Here is a 13567-nt window from a genome sequence, read left to right as displayed (position 1 = left end):
TGTTCCCCTTCTGCATGGGTACTATTGGTCATCATTACACCATTGTGTTCCCCCACTGCATGGGTACCATTGGTCATCATTACACCATTGTGTTCCCCTACTGCATGGGTACCATTGGTCATCATTACACCATTGTGTTCCCCCACTGCATGGGTACTATTGGTCATCATTACACCATTGTGTTCCCCCACTGCATGGGTACCATTGGTCATCATTACACCATTGTGTTCCCCTACTGCATGGGTACCATTGGTCATCATTACACCATTGTGTTCCCCCACTGCATGGGTACTATTGGTCATCATTACACCATTGTGTTCCCCTACAGCATGAGTACTATTGGTCATCATTACACCATTGTGTTCCCCCACTGCATGGGTACTATTGGTCATCATTACACCATTGTGTTCCCCTACTGCATGGGTACCATTGGTCATCATTACACTGTTGTGTTCCCCTATTGCATGGGTACCATTGGTCATCATTACACTGTTGTGTTCCCCTACTGCATGGGTACCATTGGTCATCATTACACCATTGTGTTCCCCCACTGCATGGGTACTATTGGTCATCATTACACCATTGTGTTCCCCTACTGCATGGGTACTATTGGTCATCATTACAGCATTGTGTTCCCCTACTGCATGGGTACTATTGGTCATCATTACACTGTTGTGTTCCCCTACTGCATGGGTACCATTGGTCATCATTACACCATCGTGTTCCCCTACTGCATGGGTACTATTGGTCATCATTACAACGTTGTGTTCCCCCACTGGGTACTGGTGGTCATCACTGCACCATTGTGTTCCCCACTGGGTACTGGTGGTCATCATTACACCATTGTGTTCCCCACTGGGTACTGGTGGTGACCATTGCACCATTGTGTTCCCCACTGGGTACTGGTGGTGACCATTGCACCATTGTGTTCCCCACTGGGTACTGGTGGTCATCATTGCACCATTGTGTTCCCCACTGGGTACTGGTGGTGACCATTGCACCATTGTGTTCCCCACAGGGTACTGGTGGTGACCATTGCACCATTGTGTTCCCCACTGGGTACTGGTGGTCATCATAACACCATTGTGTTCCCCACTGGGTACTGGTGGTCATCATTGCACCATTGTGTTCCCCACTGGGGACTGGTGGTGACCATTGCACCATTGTGTTCCCCACTGGGTACTGGTGGTGACCATTGCACCATTGTGTTCCCCACTGGGTACTGGTGGTGACCATTGCACCATTGTGTTCCCCACAGGGTACTGGTGGTCATCAATGCACCATTGTGTTCCCCACTGGGTACTGGTGGTGACCATTGCACCATTGTGTTCCCCACTGGGTACTGGTGGTGACCATTGCACCTTTGTGTTCCCCACTGGGTACTGGTGGTCATCATTACACCATTGTGTTCCCCGTCGTGGGTAATGGTGTTTTATCCCAGTGGTGTTACATTCCGTGGGAACTGGTGTTCATAGATGTCCCCAACAGTGTTCCCCCCGTTGTTACTGGTGACCGTCGTTCTCAAACTAGTGTGTACATCACATTTCATGTGAAAGGCTGGAATAGCACCTACCTACTCTGAAAATCGATTTAGTTGAAACAAGCGTTCTTACCATGTCTGTTGTTAGTTTAAGGCCAGTTGAGTCAGTCCGGGTTAAGCCAGGCGGAGTGATAAGTGAACATCATCTCACAAAATACTTGTATATATAAAGTCAGCGGTCGTCACCTCCTGTCATGTGTGTAGTTCCGGGTCAGCGAGTGTCGGAACAGGGAAACACTGGTGCCCAGCTGGTCAACAAGGTGTTCTTACACAGGGAATGTTACACCAATCTGCCGTCGACTGACTGGGGTGTAGATGGGTGTGGAGAGTGTTTTGCCATGACATACACATATCAATCATGTAAAGTCACATATAACGAGGAATGATTACATGACAATGGATCTGCTTCCAGCGCGTCTTGGTGACAGTCGGTATAGCTGTGTAGATTATTAGCTTTGCCTGAAGCCACGTCTCTGCCAGTTCTAAATATACAGGACTTGGTATGGAGGGGGTGCAGGCAATGCTTACCTGTATACATACAACAGGTGTAATGTTTGTATGGCGAGATATGTGGTCTAAAGTGTAATTAAGATATGAATGGGACAATACAACAGTATCGCCTTGTGAGCTACGTTTACATGTATTTTGACACGCATGTTGTCCAGTATGTCGACGTCCCGGCTGGAGGACCCCAATCTCGCATTGTACACACGTGTATCAGACATACCATGGTGATTTCCTGCGCATCTTCCCGAGGCAAGGGAGTTAACTGATCTTTAATGTCCAGTGGAAACTGACATTTCCGAGTCACCAAACTCACGGCTAACCTTCGCCATCATCATCCACTAGAATAGTCTGATACAGGTTATGTCGCTCAGAGGCACAAATGTCACTGGTACAGAGGGCCCACTCTATCATTGTCACATATACCGAGTGTGGCTCGTAGCCTTCAGGGTAGGCATTTCACATGTGCTGTCTGATCAAATAAACGTGGTGCTGTATGAAGTCGAGCATGGTAATAATGATTTGTCTTATAAATGACCAACTTCAACCACAAAACACGTTACCCAATCAACTACAGCCATACTGTTTTAGCCAACCTACCCTACGCCCCGACCCAATATCCCGTCCAGTTCCAAACTATGTTGTTCCGAAAACTAATTAAATGGATATCGAGCGATTACGACGTGTGGAATGGATAAACGTATGCCCCCATAAGCCAGGGCTGATGGATGGCCATGACGTCATTTCTGGAGATTCGAGCATGAGTTCGCAACTTGATGACGTCGCATATTGGACGACGTTATGTTTGAGAGAGGAGTGTCTGGTGAGTTGTTCCCCATAGATGTAGCTGGGCAACGCAGGTAAGGGCGATGGCCGAACGATCGCATTCAAAAGCGGGAGAGATATGACAATCGGTATTGTGAGAAAAGGTACAGGTAATTGACGTGAGGATTGCTTCGTTCTTCATTGTTCTTTGCGATTTATGGCGTAGCTATGTTATATAATACAATATTACATTACAGGGAGAATAAATGTTTAGGGGTTGCGTCTCCCTGCAGTGTTTTATTGCAAGATAAACAACTGCCACTTGTTGTTTATTTCTTAAGTAAAATGAGTGACTGTAGCGTTCGGCAACTCCTGTCACTCACATCAGCACTGACCTAACACAAACTAAATGTCATTTACCAGTGTGTTTGTTTTCGTTGTTGTTGTTTAGCCTTCACAGCTGTATGACGGCGGTCTGTAAATAATCGAGTCTGGACCAGACAGTCCAGTGATTGACATCAGTATGCCAGTATCAGTTACCAGTATGCATAAATATACTGAACCGCAAAAGAAACGTCACCCCAAGTAACACTGCATGAAAAATAATTTTTGTCAAAGTTTCTGAAATTTAACATTACCTTGTCCGGAAAAATGAAATTTGATGATAAAAAACAAAGCAGATGACAATAAAATCGATCGCCCAAACGCATCACGGCAACGGCCATGGTAACCCGATGCACTTGAGTTCCGTGCAGATTGAAATGCACATGCGTTCCCCCATTTCTTTCCCTTTACAAATCCACCCAGATCGGATAACATTCATTCGTGATTGATTTGCTACCACATGCCAAGATTGGCAAGACATCAGCGACACCAGCGTTTCTGCTGCGGACCATGGGGACACACCAGCGACACATTAGTGCAGACACCATGCACCGAGGATTGACAAACAGAAACCTCCACTGTCACGCCGAGGACCCATTCTGACACCACGTCATCGCCGGGACCGTCTTCAGTGGGCAACACAGTACCAGCATTGGCGCCAACAGCAGTGGAGAAGAGTCCTCTTCTTCGACGAGAGCCATTACTGTATCTCAAAAGCAGATGGCAGAGAGAGAGAGAGAGTCTGGCGACGCCGTGGGGAACGTTATTCGTATGCATGCCCTCAGTCCCGATTTAAATCCCATTGAACACCTGTGGGACCAGATTCAAAGACGGGTGAATGACGTCCGACGAAGGCCGACAACTGCAGATGAACTGCGTCAGACGTTCCTCAGAGTGTGGGCTCAAGTGCCTATGGCCTTCATCAACCGCCTCATCCATTCCATGTATCGACGTTGCACGGCAGTCATCAATGCACATGGCGGACATACGAGATACTGACTTATGATGCCATTTTCTCAGAGACTAGTGTTGTGTTTCACTTTAAGAACATTTGACACTTTAATTTCAACCTTGATGATCAGTTTTGCCAAGTTTCATCTTTTTAATATGTCTCAAAGTATGTTTACAGTTTACAAATAAGGTTTCTCATATATCTACCCATGGTGACGTTTCTTTTGCGGTTCAGTTAAGAATTGACCTTCACTTTGTGTGAGTTCATTAGAGTATGAACCTTCATAGAGTGAGGGCCAAACTGTATGAACGTCGGAGCTTGCGAGAGGCGGTCAATGTCAGCCTAGGCCCGGATCGAGTCGATACTACGATAGTTTAGATGTGCATTTCTTCGTTTGTTCATAAGGATGGGCCGTAGCGAGGATATTCGTGAACAATGTGCAGTCACGCTCTCTTACATTTCTAAAAGTATACGGAAACGCGGAGACCAAGAATAAAGGTTCTAAATTATCAGAAAGAACGCTTATGCATGTTTTCGTGCTAGGGAATTCCCAGAGGTTTCCCCAGGAATGTGGAAGTAGTCCGTCAGTGTTTACGTCATTTCAAGAACACGGTCTCGTGAAAAACGTATGAACGTCAAATTGTGTCGTTCATACACTTATGAACGTCAATTTCGCGGTCATGTGACCGACCTCTTGTCCAATGGAAAAGCTGTATATCGTGTAAACTTCAAATCAAAAAATTATTATACGTTATGATGTGCTGATAGACCAACGCATTAGAACCACAAACAACCAGTATATCGATCCAGATCCAGTAGGGAGAGACCAATAGTTTAAAAAAATAAAAAATAGCGTACATAGGGAATATTTCGGCTAAAAACAAGAGTACCGTTTATTTGAAGCAGTGTGCTCCAATATTGCGCCTCTGTGTAATTACGTCATCTAAATGGGGGCCCTTCCAATACTGGGACAGTTCATACGCAGTTACGATGGTTCAGTCACGGTGTGTGTGAATACAATGAAACCAGTTGTTCAAGTGTACAAAGGCGTAAGTACAGGCGTATGTGCATGAAATACAGACGTTGCACCTCTCCCACAGAAAACGAATTCCAATAAATTAAGTCGCCACTGAAATAATTCTATTTATGGCTGCAGCAGTTATGACAGTTCAACGTACTACTCTTATCAGAAACATTTGCTCTGTCAATGACCGCCTCCGTGGTCTAGTGGTAGAGCGTCCGCCCGGAGAGCCATACCAAAACACGTTAAAAGATAGTACTTGTTGCTGTCCTGCCTGGCGTTAAAACAAGGACTGGTCGGCTGGGAGTCAGTACACACTGTCTGAGTGGTGTATTTATGTTAAACTGCCGCATGGTATCTCAATGGGCTAGCACTATAAAATCGGCATTAAACCGGACCAGTACAAGCACACACACACACACACACACACACACACACACACACACACACACACTCACACGTCCATATATAATTGCAACAATCGACGTTAAACCCCATTTAACCTCACCTCACCTCGTCAATCAATATTTCTATATTTAAACTGTGCCATTAAGGAAACATTTATATTTTTACCCGCGTTGTCATCGGATTAGTTTCAGTCCGTGTTAATGCAGACAAGGCGCAGAAGGAAAACACTAACATCTAATCCAGTGTACAACATAATGATGGCGGGCAAAGATGAACGTGGCTTAACCACAGTGCCCGAGGGGATCATCTCATAACTACTACAGTTGATTGTACACGCCTGGTGATCATCGGACGAGGCAAAGGTCCTCTTGATGCGGACCATCACACCTCGCCCCTGAATAGCTCTTACCACAAGTGTGTCAATGTCGAACGGAAGCGAACCAGAAATAGAGGGGACTTCTCCAGGTCAAAGACTGAATGTAGGATTATGCATGGACCTAAGTGTCTATGGGTTATGTTATTCAAAAGGATATGTGTGAGATCATCCTCGGAACTCGGGTGTACAAGCTCTACTGTACTCCCTTTCAGGGGAAGTAATCCCCGTGGACATGGTGAATGGTGTGCCCTGTGGGGCTCTTAGCCAAGAGGATTTATCATTATACATTTCCACTATCTCAACATGAGGATATTATAACGTCTGACAAGACAGGTACTGGTGCTCCATGAAAACAGTTCCCTTTAGCCAATTAATACCACCTGCTGACGACTATTCCTCTATATTCTAGTGCATAGCGAGAAAGGAATGTATTATACTATATTTCAAAAGGGAATATATACCATTGTGTGATAAACAGAATTCATCAACGTTTTGTAAAATGTCTTGATCTAACAAACTACCCGTTGGTTCTTCTAGGAGTTGCAGATAATGGCGATATACCTCATCGCACTCCTCTCGGTGAATCTCTGCACGCAAGGGCACGCACGGCCCTATACAGGAGTTTGTTTTGTATACCTTTCAACATTGCCAGGAGTTGCTGGTCAGCGCTACGGCGGACATGTTGGTACTGTTGCTGATGCACCCAACGCCAGTGACAGCAGCAGATGATGTTGATTTTTTCATTTTACTTACCATCTCCAAACCTTCTGAGAAGCCCCCTCACAAAGAAATACATCGCCACTCTATAAATAAGGCACGTGACTTTGCTTTGTTTGACAACGGTTTAATAAATGATAAGCCTAGCTGTTAGACTTGTAAGGTGTTCGTTCTTCGTCTGAAGCTGGGACGGTGTCTGTTTCCCCACAAGCTTCACAATGCTGGACCTACTGAGGACGGACATTAACTCCACCTTACCCCGATGTTACGTCTACCTGGTTAGGCTCCGGACAGTGCCCGACACGTGCTCACTCAGCACCGCCTACATACATAAGGTAGGACTGTGTAAAACGTGTCGTTTCAGATCAATGTGTAGGGAGCATGTAAATATAAGAATGAAACAAACACCTGACAACAACTTACTAGAAATATTTAAACGGAAATCTATAATGACACACGTTTTATCAAACACAGAGTGGTTTCGGCTAATTGACGACTCTTGATTGAACTCAATCTCAATACATTGGGTCCTCGAAAAGGGCTTTCAAACATCCTCCACATCCTCTATCAATTGTCATTGGTAATTGTAAATTGTATAGTAAGGATAATGTAGACATCGGACTTGAGTTGCCGAGATATCAACCATCCATCCTCTCTGCCGCAGAATGAATCCGGACAACTTCCGAGACATGACGGTTTAGGTTTGATGTCGATTTCACCCAGGAAGCATGTGCAGACTGATCTAGCTCGCTTCGTCCAGACTGGAGTATGAGATGACTCATTAAACGCCAGGGCAGCTCACATATCATCATGAATATTTATATAATCCAAAATTGCATGAAGTTTACTTTTTATGGGAATCGGAACTACAAGTATGTTTTTCATGATATCGAAAGCATCATTTAAGTTACTGCCTAATATCGGAACAGCATCAAAATGTATATCAAATGGATTTGTATACATATGTGTATAACGTTATACATTCGATACGAAAAATAGCTCGCTATAAATGCCGAGAATCGATTTTCCTCGATGACGCAAAAGGACGACAGAACGGTATACACACACACACACACACACACGCACACACAGCACAGCACAGCACAATGAGAAGGGGGCATAACTCCGCAATGCTTAGGGCTAGTCCACTGTAACTGAGATACATATATGAGAATTTGCTGTGGATAATGACAATATGTCTTTGTTGACGAGGAACCAACTTATTCCAATACAATATTAAAACCGTATAAGTCTGGTATGTTCACAAATCATAAGAAAGTATGAAATCGTACTACACGAAAAAAGGAAGTAATAGCGAAATGGATGTCCCTATCTATCATGTAAATTAGCCATTAGATTCCCACATTCACCTGATTGTGTAAGTGTTATTTGGATAATTTTGCACCACTGTACTAGTCTCCCTGGCGTGGATGACTCATGTCATCGAATCCCAATTGTGTAGATCGATGCTTCTGATGTCAATCACTGGATTGTATGGTCCAGACTCCAGTATTTACAAACCACCGTCATCTAGAAGGAATATTGTCGACTGCAGCGTTAAACAACAAATAAACACATATAACATGTACACGCAGTGAGTCACAAAAGCTTATCAAACATGATCTATTCAGGAACAAATACAATTAAGTAAAACAAACACAAACTACTGTGTCGCAAACATGAGACGTCTCTCATGTCCAGTAGGCTTGTCTTCAGTTAAAACTCGACAGTACTTCAGATATACTTCAGGGTTCTGCCAGCTGGCTCACTTCCACCAGTAAATCATTAAGTTAATGTTGAACATAATAAAAGATCGGGATTATCCTCTAGCTTCGTTTGATTTGAAAATAGCACTGTTACCGTGAACAACTACTTTGGCAGCCAAGTTCTGCCATGTCGACGTTCTAAGTATGTATTAGTGCTGGAGACTTGCTTCAGACCAACTGGTACATAAGCACAACTTCAAAATATCTCATATCCTGGTATTTAATAAAGTTTGTTGAGACAAAGATTACTTCAGCAGTTTTTATCAGTATTTAACAACCTGTCTCCCTTCAATTGGACTTCCAAGAAATGACTTTCTTGAGTTCAAGAAGTGCAATATACGCAAAAGCTGACCATGAAATTCTTAATGAATACGCACCTACATCAGAAAGACTACTGGTGTCGTGATTATCCAAAGGTACCCGTGATTACTTATGTGATAGTCTTACAACTGGATTCTCCGAGGACATATCCGATATTTACATTTCAAAACACACAAACAATACCGCCTTAAATAAAGTTAGTAAGAGATATTTGCGATGTACAAAATTTTCAGTGGACATTTTCAGTAATTTGGCTTTGACTATTAAAATGACTGCGGGTATCACAGGACGGAGAATATTCCGCAGAATTCAAATATGTGCGTGATGTACTTTCAGGGTTTTTTTAACTTCAAAGTGAGGGTTGAAGAGCAAGGACATATGCTCCCATTGTTCGCCGCTCTGGTTCACCGATTGAACATTATTTCAGTTTCATCAAGGTTGTCTCAGCTTGATGTGGGAGGGAAGCCTGAAGTACTCAGGTACTGTCGGAAGTGCAAGAAAATGCTTTTCTGGCTTCATTCAATAAATACGAATCATAGGACTATGAAAATAGCATATATCAAAATAACGCAAATCTACCTAATCTAGCATATCCCAACTGACACAGTGATTAGCCTTAAAAGGCACCTTTACAAGTAAGGGGGCACGGGTGGCCCAGTCGTCTAAGGCGCCGCGATTCGCTGTGCGGAGTTGCGTCCCTTGGGCATGCCAGAAACCTATGATTGTGGGTTCGAATCCCGGTTCGCCCCGATCATTTGTCTAGGTATGTCAGCACCATACCAGTGCTCGTGGGTTTCACCGAAGTGGTAAACGTCTAGGACCTGCATCACTTCGGGCTTTCCTCCCACATTAAGCTGACACGCCGTGGTATAACTGGAATACTGTTAAAAGCGGCGTTAAAGGGGCACTGATCTAACGCAATTCCCTTTGTTGTTGCCTTTGTTATTGTTTTTTCCCAGTGAGTACCCGGATGTATAGCAGAAATCTAGACTAGTTCGCGACCTCTGCTACGCCATTCGTAAGCGCATTAGTCACTTTTATGGGTAGTAATAAGGGCGAATGGTCACATTGATCAACAAAATGAAATACAGTTTTCGAGATAATAAGGAAATGTAGGTATCTTTGTGGGCAGCATCGGTAATGGTGACGAAGTTTTGATAAGTCACTTGCTTGGTAATTTTGCGATTTTCGTTTACACTATTTTGACTTGCAACACAAAGTAAATATTTCACCTGAGCATTGCTTTTTTTATTGTGTGTATATTTTTTACTGTCAAATGTGTAACAAATTTATTAAACGTCTAAATATTCAGTTATTTTACGAAGTGACTGAAAAACATTTCCATCTGTATTATTATGATAACGAATTCCAAACATTTTGATGATTAATGTAATCACCAAGAGACTGAAAATGTTACGTTGAAAAGTACATTTCTATGTTGTTTGGCTTCTAATCCTACATAATAATCTGTTGTGATGTTTGTAGGCCCTTTTGATAGTCTTAATCAATCTGGACAGATTTTTTAGTCAAAATGACTGAATTATTTACACATTTTATAATTGCCTGAGAGAATCACATTTTACAAATTGACGGTAATATATACACGCTTACAAAGGAAATGACCTGTGAAAACAACGTCTATCGCTCATTGAAGAATTTCCCAACCAAGACGTAGAGAAACAAGAACGAATCGGTTCAAATGAAGGAAAACAAAATGCAAATATCATAATTACAACCTACCAAATTTATGTGTATAAATTTTAGGCAGCTTCCTTGTTCGAGGAATGTATCCGTGAATATCCACACAAAGGAACAATATCCCATTCGTCTGCAGCTGTACAAAGAAACTTATTCGATGTCACGTGTCTCAGTAACAATCAAATATTTTAAAAGATATATATCGTTTCGGGATATTATAACCCGTGTTCGTTTCTCAACTGATCACTTGGATTGTTTTAGGTGTTTTACATAGGTGTCAAGTCTCAATGGTCGGCTGAGAAAGCCCACGTGACAGCTATTTTCATAACGTCCACGGTTCCTAAAAAATCCATTGAGTGATAGATAACAATGATCAATCAACGTATTATCAGTTAACCCTTTGAACAAAGTATGTTGTTTTTATATCGGCACTTCACGCCATGATAAGAGTGTATTCCCTTTGTTTTAGTAAACCTAGACATGTAAACACTCACTCTTGACATATCCACTGTGCAAGATAACTGTGATTAATCAATCAGCGTATTTTCTGTTAATCCTTTGATGACTAGGAACGATCCGTTGATTTACAAAAAAAAGTAAATCAACTGATCATTTACCTCTTGCTGGGCTGCCACGTGCATATTACATAACACACATTTCACCTCACTTCAAACCTGGATTTAGATTGAATAATTACCCCAGACACAATAAATGCCAAATGGGAACCTTTGTCAGGTAATCTAAGTGATGCTACCACTAATTGTACCTGTAATAAATTCATTAACTGAGCATCAAGTGAATGACGACAAATCCACAAGTGTAGGGTTATACGAGAAAACGTGGATGACAACAAGGGAGTAGTAATCGTATTATCGACGCAAGCCGAAATCCGAAAAAGCTTTCACTGCATGGATACTTTTTTTAGTATTAAACTATAACCATCTGGGGTATTTCCAAATGACGACATCCGATGAGCTCCGCTGTTCTTTTTGTCTGTTTATTTAGGCTGAAGAAATTAATTAACATGCGCCCTTTGTCGAAATCTTAATAGATCACAGTTAACCAATCAGTGTTTATGCAAAAATGCGTAAAACAAATATTGCCTCCAGCCTCCAAGTTTATTTAGCTGTCCTTGCAGACGGTAGCCCAGTCTCTGGTCACGCTCAGTTGCGTTGCGTATCATCCGGGGACTGACGGGGGGGAAAAACAATAACAAAGGCAACAACCAGTCCGGGGAATTGCGTTAGATCAGTGTCCCTTTAAACCCAACTCACTCACTTTACAAGTTAAATGATGATAAACTTAGGAAATATTCGTGTGTTGTCATGCATGTATGAAATGGCCCATAACCCGAGGTGATGACGTCACACCGGTCCGTGCATTTCTCCCAGGTGCAAATGTCACCTGAGCTGTGAGTCGTCTCAAAATATTGCTGTTATTGTACTTTATTGAGAAAAGCTACTTTAAAAAAAAAACTTGTTAAAAACTATGAAACGGATGAGTATTGGAAGGTTGTTGGTTGTTTTTTTTATCAAGAACTATTTGTTGTTCCACAGATGATTCCTCTAGCCAGCATCTGACTAGCTGGCTGATGAATCTGTAATATTATTCAAGGGTATGATAACTAGTGCAACAAGGTTGATATCTATGCCATCACGTTTGCGGAACTCAAGTTCTATTTCAAAACGTGATCTACAGCCTTTTGTCATACCTAGCGTGATTCTAGCAAAGGCTGCGTTGATCAACCCTTTGACAAGTGTGAGTTTGAATGTTGCGTTATGTCTTATGTTGTGCCGCCAGGACATCTGTCTTGTACTTTGCTGGTTTCTCATTCAGGCGAATTTTCTCCATCAGTTGAACTTTCGTTTATGATGTTATGAAGTCGACATAGATGTCAGATATTCCTGCATGGTCGCCTTCAGACTTCATGGCGCGACACTAGCTGGTTCCCGGACGTTGGGATAACTTGCGCTATTCATGACAATGACACTGTGGTTGTTTAGACTGGGTAGTAGCTGATGTTCCAACCAGTCTATGAACACATAACCATTCCTTTCCTTAGAATAAACAGGTTTCTTTTTCGCCTAGAAACCTAGCCCTCAATTAGCCCCACATCACGGGGTCCGGCGTACAATACAACGACAGGATTACCTTTACCTAATGGTACCGTGGGTGTTTTCGTCCATCTAACGGTAGGCACATGAAGTCAGTGGAATAATTCTTATGGTACTGATGACCTGACTGCGATAGTCAGGAATGTTGCGGAGATAAAGTGACCTAAAAAACAGGATGGAAGATTTTACCCTGAAAACTGCTCGGTTATCGTCATGTGCAGTGTATCGAAATCCCATCTCATGGAGAGTAAAAATTAATATAGTTCTGGAAACATAAAGTGTGTCTTTAATTTCCTCCCGAACTGTACTATAAGTCTACCTCTGCTCCTATCTGAGCGTATACAGTGTACGCCTAATCGCCCCAGTCAACAACAAAAGTTCCTGTGACATCAATATTTTAGTGATTTTTTCAAACAAGTAAAGTTTGGTTTTCAATATTGTAGTACATGTATGGAATCAAGTCACAAAAACGCAACTGCTACAGAAAAGCATGCATTCCGTGCAAAAGTTGACTTTTATGCAAGCCCCATGCATTTCACTACCCAAGAATGGGTATAAAAACATGTGCGTTAACGGGATTCCATATGCATTGTTTAGCATCGTGCTGACAACAACCACTCAGAAAAACAACAAAATTACGCAATTATTCAACATTACGAAATGCTACGCCTGTCCGAAAATGAGCGTCTGCGAGCCATTGGTATGCTTGAAGCAGGGTCGAGTCAACGTGATGTTGAAAGACAATTTAACGTCCACAGAAACACCATTTGGTGTTTATGGCAACGTTGGCAACAGACGAATGCAGTCAGAGGCCATCCTCGGAGTGGCAGGCCACGCGTAACCAATAATCGACAAGATAACTGGATTCGAACAACACACCTACGAAATCGATTCCAGCCAGCAACAGTAAATACAAGAAGCATCCCTGGCTTCGACGAATATCTTCACAAACCGTACGTCGTCGCCTCAGATGTCAGGGATTGTCGCCAGAAGACCCGCCA

At 42.7% G+C, this 13567-nt stretch overlaps 1 protein-coding gene across 1 annotated transcript in view; it reads right to left on the bottom strand.

The window, feature by feature from the left end:
• Positions 1-13567, bottom strand: part of LOC139452959 (uncharacterized) — a 39836-nt gene that overhangs the window by 22302 nt on the left and 3967 nt on the right. The window lies entirely within an intron of this gene.

The sequence above is a fragment of the Haliotis cracherodii genome, unplaced genomic scaffold (genome assembly GCF_022045235.1).
Source record: "Haliotis cracherodii isolate W230 unplaced genomic scaffold, xgHalCrac1.p SCAF_9, whole genome shotgun sequence".
NCBI classification, from domain to species: Eukaryota; Metazoa; Mollusca; class Gastropoda; order Lepetellida; family Haliotidae; genus Haliotis; species Haliotis cracherodii.
The sequence above is the reverse complement of the archived record's forward strand: the minus strand, read 5'-3'. Positions and strand labels throughout refer to the sequence as shown.